At 35.8% G+C, this 10,865-nt stretch overlaps 1 long non-coding RNA gene across 1 annotated transcript; it reads left to right on the top strand.

Annotated features, from left to right (window-relative positions):
- Nucleotides 1-1,046: 1,046 nt before the first annotated feature.
- On the top strand, nt 1,047-5,127 carry LOC146004712 (uncharacterized). Its single transcript, XR_014443958.1, has 2 exons — nt 1,047-2,598; nt 4,210-5,127. It is a non-coding gene; the product is annotated as an uncharacterized LOC146004712 (long non-coding RNA).
- Nucleotides 5,128-10,865: the final 5,738 nt, after the last annotated feature.

The following is a 10,865-nucleotide window of genomic DNA, read 5'->3' as shown; positions in this document are numbered from 1 at the left end:
CTCAGATAAATAACAGTGCTGGAATTGACACACATTTGCTGAGTATCTACAGATGACAATTTCTTGGGAACTACCATGCGATCTACAGAACTCCTAAAGCTTTCATCACTTGGATTCATGACAACAGAGTACAAGCAATTAATATATCTTTGAAACAGCAAAGAACCAATGTTTAGTAAGGCCACTGAAACATCATGATAAATAATGATGATGCAACATTACTGGAAGAACAAGATATGAGACAGCAATCACCAAAACATGACAATATGATGAAGAAGTGGAAGTGATATAGCAAGTCTTGAAATTATGAACGCTAATTTATAAATGACTGAACTTCGAAATAATGGACTGATATTTGAAACAATCTTCCAGAAGAACTACAAGCAAAATTCCAAGAAGTAGTGAAACTTAATTGCATGGATACATGGAATTGATATTAAACCAAATTGAACCAACTGAAGACATTATTCAACTTTTCAAGATCTTGAACAAGCACTACGCATTCAAACAAGCAGAATTAAAGGCAATACTACTTGAGCAGGTGAAGAGAAAGCATTCTTAACACTTCTTGAACAACAACAGTAGTTTATACTGCAAGAAAAAGTTTCAATGGGATAAAAGCCTAAAAATCCCTGATGTTATAATGGAACTATAATTATCCCTAACTGATTCGCGAGGTGTCATGTTCAGCTTCTAATGTAAACATAAAAGCTGTTTCATTACTCAGGAACTACTAAGAAACAAGTCTTCATAGGACAAAATGTTATTTGGATGCAAAGCAAATTTCAACTTGTGAATAGCAGCTAAATATCCACATTGCAGCAGAATACATAAGGTTATTTGTAATACTACAACTCAACCAACACAGAATAAAGCCAATGATTTGAACAAGAGTGTTGAAAAATTAAATTTATCCAATTTTTTGCTTCTACTGTCTTAAAACAGCATCCTTCATCTTATTAAGTTCTTTGCAGCATCAGAATAAGACCTTAAGAAATCCAGACTGGAATGACAACACTTCCGTAATTACAGATACAGCATGAAAAAGGAAGGGAAGCATGTAACCATATGGCAAGTATTGAGTTGAAGAAAGACATGAAATGAAGTAATCCTAAAGTCAAAGAAGGCTCCTAGCAGACATCACCTTCACATCACTGATGGCTACCTTTTAGCCTGAAATAACATCATGCAAAGCACAAGCATTACAAGATTTGAATGACATAATACATGACCAATGCAATAGATGGAGAAGCATATACATAAGTGTTACAAATGATTGTATACATCATTCCACATGATATGATGCTAGACTGGACATGCCATGCACCCATTTGACCAGATATCTGACATTCAAGATTCAAAGGAGACAAGGGGTACATTCTTATGCAACAATACAAATGAATGATACTATTCCTCAACAATGCAAGGAAGAACATCCATAAATTCTTAAGAGTCTAACACAGCAGACCATCTATCTACACAAGAGCTGATAGATCAACATTTAGTTGCATTACTTAACACTTCAACAGGAGAATAGAAAAGAGGATATGCTGAGGGAACAAAACAAAAAGCATCAGAGAGAAGCACATGCAAAAATGCAAATACAGTTCCATGAAAAGTGACAGGCGAAAATATTACACCGAGTGATGGCTACATCAACTTTCACCACCTTATGGTTGAAAACAAAAGATCTACATAATGTTACAAAATCAGAATGCAGAATAAACAATGAGTAAGCATTAGCAATATGAAACCAGAAAGAGTTTAAAAGACATAAGACGAAAGTAATCTGAATTCCATGAGAATGCACACGCGGATTGATTGGCTCACTTTAAACTACTGTGGATGCATCAAAACACAGGCTACATGCACCATCACATAAGTGCCTTATCAGCAATCAACATTCAAGGTAATGTTATAGAGAACTGCAAATTCTAAAATGAGCAAGTAACAAAATATCTCTGCAAAATTTCGAAACTACCACATGTTAGAATGAAGAAAAATGAGCGAACACCATTATTCCAAAATAACTATGTGAGAACAAGAATCTATCCAACAAGAGAAGAAATATCCAATAATGACAAGTAAGCTACAAGAAGAATATTCTCTATGATGAAACGTTTTGGACCAGTAAGAATGAAATAATTGAAGCAATAAAGAGAAATGTATGAACTCAGATTGACGAATAGGTTGAATCATGCTTGAATATAAGAAACTCAACAAACCTCAGAAGATTCATACCAAAAATATTCCAATGAAAATACCAAATAGGCAGTAACATTTGCAACCATAGCCAGAATATCAGATGAAGACAAAACATGTATGACACTGACAGTAAGAAGCAACCATGAAGCAAAATAAACAACTAGTGAACAGAAGTAAGCTCTCAAAAAAGCAAGGCAATATGATATTCAGACATGTGCAATAAGATCAGAAATGAAAGAAATTTGATCAATTATAAGGAACATGAAAATACAGATCATGTTGTTACAATCATCCTCAAAGCATACATAAGTGAGGACAGAACAACGAGGGATTCAGCACATCTAAGGAAACAATTCGAGCATCCGATCTTGCATGATCATCTGGAACTACAAGGTAAGTTTAAATTAAAAATTAAAAATAGCTTAGTTTTCTTATCAATAATTACAAAGCATTAGGTGATTGTGGGGAAGAGGGTGGGTGGTAAAAATCAAAATCTGAAATCTTCATTGATGATAAGGTATAACACCATTAAGCCTTGTTCCCATGATAATCAAAAACTCAATATGCTGACCAAGAATTTATTTTATTATAAAACATAAAACATTACATTTCAACCAAATGCTGTATTTGGTACATAGTCTGAAGAAGACCTTGCTAGAAGGTTGAAACGTAATGTTTAGTTGTATATTTTATAATAAAATACATTCTGCCTTGGTCAGCATATTGAGTTTTTGAGTGTACCAATTAGTAACAATAAAATATAAAATAATCAAACAATTAACTTATACCACATGTTTTATTGCTGGACATACAGGGTGTCCAGAATTAAAGTTGCTCTATTCAGAGCCCTCTGGAGTCCATTTGAAGCAACAGATTGCACTGAAACTTGGTATGGGGCTATGGAGACCATAGGGAATATTGGTTATCGGTATCAATAAATTTTATATCAGTACTATATTGGTATTGGCCAAAATTTCATACCGGTCCATCCCTAGAATTTCATTGGCTCATTTTATCTTCTTACTGCAGACCAGGGTGTATCCAGGGGAGGGTCCCGACCCCCTTCCCAAATTCCTTTCTTTTTAAAAAAAATACTATGGTGGATTCAGCATACTTTCCAATGAGATACTTGATGCTGCAGGTATAGAAAACCCTGTGTGCACGGTTTGCGGATTCTGAAAATAACATTCACCAAGTTTCCTTTTTTAGTTTCACACTGGGTAGTGATATACCAGCTGAAAATCTGACTTCAGTTAAATGGAGCTGTCCGAGTGAACCATCCCAAGCAAATGATCTATCCACAGTTTCTTAATTGTACTCTGTGAAAAGGTTTTCAGTTTTACTGTAGTTGTCAAAATATTTAGAACCCTCATCACAATTTAGCTTCTGCTCTTTCTTGCCCAAGAGACAATCGCTTCCGAAAAGTGTCAACATGCATTCAATTCTGTAAATACGATTTAAAAATAAAAAATGAGAATTATCCTCGTACTATTATAGAGGGAGGACGTGCCATTGGCCTTGGGGGATGGGCACCTCTGGCTAGACCCCCCCCCCCCAAATTTACTTTCTGGATACGCCCCTGACTGTAGAGTTCCTGTCTCGCACCATGACTGTGCGTTCTAAAGCATCAGACTTTAGGCTCCGTCTATGGAACGAATGGTGGTTCCAATCTCAGTCCAGAAGCAAAACAACTTTCTCGTGAGATTTCAGCCTGTGTATGACACCCACAATCGTGAGGATTGGGGAGCTACAAATGAGTAGCATAACTCAATTACGTAAACTTACAACTGGGGGTTCGCCAGGATGACCACACTTCACCAAGTAACTGGTTGGATGGTCTTCCATCTCTGCTGAGGCATGTGGGAATGAGGCTGGAAGTTGGTACGGAGGCCAAGGCCCTCACGAGCTGTTGCACAGATTATTATTATTACTATAGAGTTCCTAACTTTATTCCTTGCATTAGTACTAAAATTGCTTTGTTGACAGTTCATATAATTCTTGCAGAACTGATCATCTTACTGCATAAATCCTTGCAACACCAAAGAGCACAACACTTATCCAATGCTCAAACAAAGAAGATGATGATCAACCACACATGACCGGATCAAGGATGCAATTCCCATGTTGGACAAATACATCATTCACTTTACCAGAGGCAAGAAGAGGTGAAAACAGGTATTGCGCATGAAGCAGGGAAGTACAGACAATGAAGAGTGTAAATTTTGAAACTAATGATTTTTCCTAACTATAAAATTCCAGTAAAACTGGAGGTATTTTCTTGCAGCTCTTTTCAGATCCAAACAATTCCCTCAAACCCTTAAGCTCCTTGAAACAAACCCCAATACTTATATTCCTGAAATCATAGCACCTCCTCAAAATCCTTTCAAATACCGCTCAAGCCATGCCATTCCCCCAAAAGTTTAACAATCCTTATATCACATGCCATGAAAACCACTACCAAATTCCCTTCAATAATCCAGATTTGCTACATGCCATCCCGTAAAAACCAATACCCTACCTTAAACCATGCCCAAAAAGTCCTGAACCCCTTTATAACCCACGTTCCAGCAAAAAAATTATCTTCCCTGCGAGCATACCAAGCTGGGTATGGTCTGTTAACTAAGGCCACTGAAAAATAAGTTTCCTTCCACTAGCACATCTCCCTCAACGCACATGTCTCTGGATAACAAGGTCCCCCCCCCCAAACTATCCCGTGCCCAAATTCCTGCATCTGTTTACTCTAAGCCGAAGAAATCACATCCCCTTCCCCTTCCTCAAAGCATGCCATCCTTATAAAAAAAAAATCATATATTCCTTTACCCCATGCCTCTGCAATCTTGTCCCCTTCTTAATATCCACAAAATAATACAATTCCCTCAAAAATCCTGAACTCTTTCCCCTATGCCCATTTCCTGCCTACTACTCCAGAAACCATGTGACTGCCTCAGAAATCCTACACATGTGACTGCCTCAGAAATCCTACACTGACCCACCCCTGTTAGACATGCAAATGATGTCCCCTTCCTTATACCCAATACCCTTGGAAGTTCATTCCCTTCCCAGTCATCACCCTCAAAAAACCTACCATTTTCCCCCCATGCCTATGGAAACACATTCCCTACCTAATATTCCATAATATCCACTCGAAGCCATGCAATTTCCCTGAATACTCCAGGATACTTTTCTCTACAGCTATCCTCGAGCATCCCAATACCCCTGAAACTGTGTCAACCCCCCCCCCCCCCCAAAAAAAAACAATGCATATCCCTTCGAAATATACCAGAAACCATACCATTCTCCCAAAAATTATGGATCCTTTTTCCAGTGTCCATGGAAAAGCGTTTGCTACTTAATATCCACAAAAGCATACAACTCCCTCAAAAATCACGAATCCTCCTACCGAATGCCACTGAGAAGTACATTACCATCCCAGTGTCAATAAAACTATTCCATTTCCTAAAAAAAATGCTGGATCCTTTTCCCCTAACCACCCTAAATGCATGTTCCACTCACAATATTGCAAACAGAATGCCACTCCTCCAAAAATTCTGTACCTGTAAACACAATGTTCCCAAAATCTAGCAATATCCTAAACAGCCCTATCCGAACACATGACAAACAAGTTCCCTTCCTAACATTCTGCAAACAATGCCAACCCTGTACACAGACCCAAATCCTTATACCTCTGAAAACAAGCTTCATTCTCAATACCCCACAAACAAAGCCTTCCCTTCATTCTACTATAAGCTCCTGAAAATAAAGTGTTCCTGGAAACATGCACTCTCAGGAATAGTCCTGACACCTTCTACTCTATAAGATTGGAGTAGATTAGATTGGCACAAACTCAACAGTCGTGTTCCACCCACATTAGGTTCCATATAAGAATGTACATGTTAGTATGTTACTTATAGTAACCCCTTATAGTAAGTGTTGCAAACTTAGCATAAGTTAGAGGTAATCTATAAATTTAGTAATAAATAGATAAGATTGACAAACCGAACAATCACTTTCCTTCCACCCAAGTTAAGCTTCCATATAAGAACGTACACTAAGTTCCTCATATCCTATGTTAGATAAGGCTTCAACCCATTAGAAATTAAAAATTTTGCAAACTTAGCATTAGAGGTAAATTTATTAATAAGTAGATAAGATTTGAACAGTCACTTTCCTTCCACCCACGTTAAGCTTCCATATAAGAATGTACACTAAGTTCCTCATATCCTATGTTAGATAAGGCTTCAACCCATTAGAAATTAAAAATTTTGCAAACTTAGCATTAGAGGTAAATTTATTAATAAGTAGATAAGATTTGAACAGTCACTTTCCTTCCACCCACGTTAAGCTTCCATATAAGAACATACACTAAGATCCTCATATCCTATGTTAGATAAGGCTTCAACCTATTAGAAATTAAAAATTTTGCAAACTTAGCATACGTTAGAGGTAAATTTATTAATAAGTAGATAAGATTTGAACAGTCACTTTCCTTCCACCCACGTTAACCTTCCATATAAGAACGTACACTAAGTCCCTCATATCCTATGTTAGATAAGGCTTCAACCCATTAGAAATAATAAATATTTTGCAAACTTAGCATAAGTTAGAGGTAAATTTATTAATAAGTAGATAAGATAGACACAAACTCAACAATAACTTTCCTTCCACCCACATTAACTTCCGTATAAGAACATATAGTAACTCCTTCATATTCTATGTTAGATAAGGCTTACCGATACTAACAGATTAGAAGCTTAAGAGTGTTGCAAACTTAGTATAAGTTAGAGGTAACATATTATTTAAGTGACTCGTAAGGTCTTGAAAAAATGTTTGCTTCCCAATATCCTGGAAATGTGCTTCCTCACCAATCCTGAGGTATTCTACTCTTCGATTACATTATATTAGAATGACACGATCTCAAGAGTCACTTTCCACACACATTAGTTTCCATATAAGAGCATACACCGAATTCCTCATATTTTAATGTAAGATAAGGCTTACTTATACTAACCTATTAGATAGAAGTGTTGCAAACTCAGCATAAGTTATAAATTACTTAATAAGTGACCCCTCCCTGCATAAACTACACCCCTTTTTTTAACTTTAAAGTAAGGGCTTAGATAAGAGGGTTTTTTACTCGTGAACTTTGAAGGGTGCAAAATGGCCACACCCAAAAAAATTAACTTGTTCGTTTGTTCATTTCAGCAAGTTTTCTTTCAGCATATAATGTTACAGTTCTCCCAACAAATATAGGTTTCTAAAACAGGCAAACTTAATGAAAGAACTTGGAAAAAAAATAAGAAAATTTCTTCAACACACCAGGCAACCTCACACAGGTAAGAGTTACATTATTTTTGCTCTTTTAAAAAAACTTAAAATTACTCCTAGACTAGAGCGCCACGAACGTACTCTTAAGATTTTAGATTCTAATACTAACCAAGGAATTGAAATTTTAGGTGCATTTGACACGTTGCTAGTGATAATGTCTAACATTTTATATTCTTTTTCAGCAAATAAATCTGAGCTCTAGTTGTTCAATATCATGTCAACATTCACTTTAATGCACAACTATGAGCATTTTAATAGAAATAACTTCAGAGCAACAGTAATACCATGGCCCATTTTGTTAAATTACATGAAGCACTTTCAGAGTAAATAGGAAAAAAGGTAAAAATAAATCAGGTATGTAAGAAAATTAATTTTCATTATGTGTTTTTCGTGCTTGTTTTGCAGCATTCATATTGCAATTTAACATACAATTCATGTATTTCAGGGTAGATTTTCGGAGCAGTCAACAGCAATGAACTTCCAAACCATTCACACAAATATTGGGATTTCTGATCAGTATTACAGTACTCAGAACGAGGAAAGTAAAAAGTAAGTACAAACGTATCTGTACGTAAAAACCTGCATTTTTTTCCCTCATTAGTTACTGAATTTTTTATAAAAGTTCTTGTACTTTCTATTGCAGGAAGCAACTTTTGGAAAACTACGATGGAAAATAAGGCTGGATGTCTTCAACGGTGCAGATAAGAGCCACAGCGAACAAGATATGTCCATTTCAAGATAACCGTTAATTGTTCATAACATTTATAAAATTTATATTTTCTATATTTCAGTAATTGCTACAGAAATCTCCAAGACAACATCTAGTATCTATCAATTTGCACTGATCCTATCCTAGTTTTCCTCAAGATGGCGTAAGTATGATAGTAAATTGAAGATAACTCAAAAAAGTTTGATTTTTTTTTTAGAATTTTTCTGTTTATATCTTTCAGGTATCTGAATGAACTGATCTCCAAACAAATTTCAATTCTTCACTTCTTCAATATTGTCAGCCGAGAATAAATAAGAGAAGTATTTTTTGTAGTGCAAAGCAATGTTTGCATATGTCAATGAATCCATGTAATGTGGTAGAAACTTAGGTCCTGTATTTCCAAATGTTTTTAACATGCTTTGTATTCTGCAGGTTTCAAAAAAATGGACACAAGCTAATCAGGTTTGTATCCAAATTATGAGTGTGTTATAATCAATGTTCACTCCATAATGTTTTTGTCTGAGTTTTTCAGCAATTCGACTTGTCTACAAGATTTCGGAACTTGCAAATGCCATTGCTATGCTGCAGAGGGCTTACTAATTGCATTATCGTCAACTCCAAGGATGAATATTTATGGTAAGTTTATGAATGCAAACTTTTACATGATACTATGGCCTTTATGAAGAGCATTATATAAAGCGTTATATGACAATTTATTCTGTTATAGATTTCATGGAAAGAAGTAACTACAGGGAGAATACAGGAGTCTAGTAATGGATGAGGTTCCAGGTACAGTTAGAGTTTCAATTTTTACTTTGATGATATTTATCCATAGAAATGCAGTTAGGAAATTTCATTTTCAAAACATTAAGCTAATTTCTATTAAAGTTCCTCCCTTTCTACAGTTGTAAAATTAACTAATTTGCAAGAGTTGTATTTATCAGTCTGTTCAAAGGATACCTAGGTTTGATCCCCTAAATGAGTGACCTCGGATAGACATTTTTCAGCAAGATCCTGTCCCGATCCCAATTTTTTGGGATCCAAAATAGTTGGGAAATTCCAAATGATCACATTTACAAGTTGTTAATTCTCTGAAATTTCTTGAAATTAGCAGTTTCTCTTCCAGTATTGTAAAAACACTTGAGGGAGGAAACAGTGTAGAATTTGAGATTTTTCACAGTTGAAGTTTCCTGTTCCAAATGCACACATAAGCTAAATGAGCTTAAGTTTCTTTCTCATAAATATGTATGTCTTGATCAAAATTGCTAAACCTTTTGGTGCTGATAATATATGCTTGTGTTTTCATCTGGTGTGAGCAGATCACCTTGATATAGTGTACAAAGATATTTTTGAGATAGTAACACTAATGCAAAAAAACTTATCTAGTTTTTGAAAGCCATAATGCAAATTGCAGGGTAGAAAAAAAATGAAGGTTTGTTTTACATACAGAGAAAGCCCAATAGGACTGGACCTACAGTTTAAGAGTGGAACTGAAACCACGGAAATATGTTCCATAGGGAAATTAAAACTTTAGATCCATCATAGATAAGCGTAGACATGAAAAACATATTTCTGCTTTTCAAGGTTACAGCACATCAGCATGCCATTTAGAAGAAAGGACGACTTGACGCTGTCTTGAAGGAAAAAGAAGCAGGACTCTCAAGAGGACTACGTGTACAACCCTGAATAATGTAACTACTACAAAGAATTCAATGTACTTTTTGAGAAAAGATCCAGCTTTCATTTATTTTAACAGTAGCTTATCCAACTGAAACACGTCTTTAGGTAGATATTGCATATAGTTTAATGACACTCACAGAGCAGCTTCATTGGAAATGGTCATTGATGGCACCAGTTATAGAAAGTGCCAAGGAAGAATATACAGCAATCAATGTTTACAGAGATTTTGAATTAAAAACCAGATAAAAGAAATGTACATTGTTTTGTCCTCCAAATTTTTGGATTGACCCTGGTCTTTCAGTGATTCTCAGATAGCTGAAAGGAATGGTTGATCTCCACAGTGGCATGATTAACTATTTTAATTCTTTCACAACTCATTCTTGCCTCCTAATCCTGAAGGACCAAGGTCTGTCCAAAAATCGAAGGACAAAACTGGTATATGTTGTGATTTTATCCAATTTTTTAAAATATCTTGACAATACGTGGCATGAAATAAGTATCTTATGAGTTTGATTACTAAGTTTTGTCTCCGATAGCAAACTCTCAATAACTTGTGTCTTCCCTATGTGATATGCAACAATCATCCTATCAAGCCCACCATTGGTGCCTTCCTCATACCATCCTTTCCCTCGTGAAGAAGTCATTCTATATGGCGTACAGTTTTAGAAGCGATATTGGGCAGGATCATGCAGAGCCTGTCCATGGTGACCATCCTACGGCAGGACTGCTACGTTGCACAGTTAGGAAACTGAAGCAAGAACTACAAGTTATCATAAAACTCGCCACTTCAAGGTTCATCATACGAGGGCTGCTGGAAAAGTTTCTGCAAACTACCACCAACAGTGGCGATAGTGTTCCACTATTATAAAAATCGGAAGAATAGATCTTTTTTATGATTAAATTATCTTGGATTGTTTATTTAAGCCTATTCGTTTATTTTTCACAG

Source organism: Lepisma saccharinum, chromosome 22, assembly GCF_977018435.1.
Source record: "Lepisma saccharinum chromosome 22, izLepSacc3.1, whole genome shotgun sequence".
NCBI classification, from domain to species: Eukaryota; Metazoa; Arthropoda; class Insecta; order Zygentoma; family Lepismatidae; genus Lepisma; species Lepisma saccharinum.
This window is presented reverse-complemented; position numbering and strand designations above follow the sequence as displayed.